The sequence below is a fragment of the Brassica oleracea genome, chromosome C3 (genome assembly GCF_000695525.1).
Source record: "Brassica oleracea var. oleracea cultivar TO1000 chromosome C3, BOL, whole genome shotgun sequence".
In the NCBI taxonomy this organism is placed as follows: Eukaryota; Viridiplantae; Streptophyta; class Magnoliopsida; order Brassicales; family Brassicaceae; genus Brassica; species Brassica oleracea.
Window position 1 is genome coordinate 11,147,768 of NC_027750.1, and position 3,185 is coordinate 11,150,952.

A 3,185-nucleotide genomic window follows, 5' to 3' on the forward strand; every position below is an offset into this window, starting at 1 on the left:
TAACGTATTAAATGTTTTCTGATATTTATTAGTAATAAATAATAAAGTAAACAACCACATATCATAATCAATTTATATAATATATAAATAAAATATAAAATAATCTATTCATAAATTATTGGTATAATGTTTTCATAAACAGTGTGATATAATAAACGACTAAAATAACAAAAATATAATTATTCAAAGTAATAAATAAAAATTTATGTTTTAAATTGTTATACTAACAATTAGTTAATACATTTTAATTTACAAATTGTTATAAACCATATGATGGATGTCCATAACCGGCCCGGTCCATAAGCCGGCCCAATACCTAGAGAGAGAGAGAGAGAGGCGGCCGCAGCAAGAGGAGAGAGAGAGAGAGGCGGCTAGGAGAGTCAGCAAACCCTAGTTTCCTTTTACTTGTATTTGTATACTTTCCATATTTGTATCTTTCCATTTATCTCTTTGTAATTCTCATATATAAGGGCACCTTATGTTATGAATAATAATAAGAACTTACAGATTCTAAATCATTAAGTTTACAACACAAATATATATTATACCATTTAGTACAAAAAAAAATTTAAGTGAAAACAATTATTCAAACGGTCATAGGTCAAACTCTAAGAATAAACAATAACATCGCGGGATAATTTTTGTTTAACAAATTTATTTTAATAGAAATTATAATTCCAAATTTTTTAAATTTATTTTAAGGGGTGCTAAAATTTTGGAATTATAAATATTTATGACCCAACCCTATAATGTTTTAGTATGAATAACTGAAATTCATATCATAATATTTTATTAAAATTTTAATATTACTTTTCAATCTAAATTTCTGAATAGAATGGGCAACTTTATTTTGTGATAAACATTTTTGTTTGTGAAAATTGATTTAAAATATATACTACGAACTTTTATAGAGTAAGAGAAAAACATACATGTTGACTATAACATTATTTTGTTCAAAAAAAACATAAACGTTTGAAAATATGGTTAATGTTAAGAATATTTACTATTAACGATGTAGAAAAAAACTTTTACGTATATAAAAATGAAAGCAAACATCCGCACGGTTACGCGGATCAATGTCTAGTTTAATTATTAAAATTAGAAAAATATGATTGGTGAAAAAATAGACTTTAAAGACTTGTTTAATCCCATAAAGTCGAGCCTAATCTCCCATCACAAGTTCACAAGCATAACCATAAATGTTTTGTTGGGAACTTAAGCCCAGTATTATAAACAGCCCGAACAAAAAATAACTGAAGCCGACATGTAAGACAGTAAAAGGAAACAAATATGACCAACAAGGAGAACGAATAGGAAAATAACGAATAGGAATAAAATTGCAGGAATAAAAAGCAATTGTTGTTCTATCCCATATCTAATAATGAATAACTTTATTCTTTATTTCTCTGCAGAAAGAAAAGAAGGTAAAAAATAAAAATGAAAAATTATTCTTTATAAATAATGATTTTTTTTAGAAACGTTAGAAAATGCATTATTTTTCGTGGTTCCTTGTATCACAGAAATAGACAATTAGTTAAAACAAAATTACTGAATCGTTGAAAATCAAGCGAGTAACAAAGACAAGAAAGCCAGACAATTTTTTTTTCCCAGGTGCATAGTGCATACAATTGATATAAGTTAAAATAATTAATAAATTTAGTGATATAATGGGGCATCAACTCAGGTTATTTAAAAGATGTGGGTGCGCCTTGACCAATTAAGCTATTTCAACAGCTATGTCTCATATCTATACTATTAAAACAGCAACGTGAGCAACATCAACTATTGATAAATATTATGTCTAACAATTTATATTTCTTTATTAAAGAATTTCTAATTATCTTTTATATATTAAAACAGAAGTCACAACCTTGATTCATTTGTGATTTTTTTTTAAAATATTAAAAATAGACCTATTTCTAGAAAGTCATGTTACATTTAATATCTAATCTTATCATTTAAATTTTGTGCCTACCAAAATTTTTTATTGGGCTATCAATAATTGGAAAAACTTTCTAAATTTGTGAAATGTTACAATATATTTGAATATGACAATAAAACAACATTTTACTAATCTTTATATATATAGTTACGATTTTAATAATGAAATAATAATCCGAAAATATATATATAGACGAAGATACAAATACATGTGAAAGTTTGAAACAATCTATTCAATGAAAAAATATACAATAAACTTATTCTATTTTAAAAATTGATAGAAAAATATATATTATAATATATATCAATTTAGAATTAAAAACATAATATTTATATAAAAATAAATGAAAACAAAAACCGCGCGGTTGTGCGGATCGAGATCTAGTCTAATCTATTAAAAGTGAAGTACAAATTTGAAATTACTTAAGCAAAACGTGGTGAGATCAAACATATCATTTATGAGTTGTGGTCAGTTAATTCATCATTTATCAAAACAATGAGTTTTTAAATTACACCCATACTCTTAACTCTGAATACATCGGTATATGCTTCTGCTCATATTATATATCGAACTTGCAAGTTTTGTATATGATTTCCAGATTGCAAAAAAAGATATTCCCAGACTGTATTATTGCTTCATCCAAAAACATAGTTGATGCTGCCTATAATTTTACATTTGTTTTCTATAGCTGCTTTTCTTTTCTGAGCATGAGCAGCATTGTATAGTTTGTTAGCATTTTATGTAGATTATATGGCAAAAAGAGTAATTAGTTTTATCAATTCTATGCTTATAGATTTCTTAATGAAAACAATTTTATAAACCAGTTTATTAATCTTAAGAGTTAGATTTTGTAATTGCAACAATTTTATAAACTGGTTCAATTATTTTTGAATTGTACAGTAATTAAATTAATAATAAGTTGTGTATCGTCTATCCTAATCAGATATCCATCTAAATTAGTTCTGAAAATCTAAACTTTAAAAATCAGATAAGCGAATAAAAACAAATATCATATTTTAACAAACTGCTATAAGAACGAAAATATAGAAACCCAATACCTAAACCCTTCACCAACAAAATTCTGTAAATAATAAGATTAAGTTATTCACTCCTAAGTCCTAACTACCTTAATTCTTTCTATATTCTCTTAAATATATCAAAATATTTAGGAGCAAATAAAAAGGTATATTCTCAACCATAGCAACTAATTTACTATCGATACTAAATATTGCGTATATCTTGT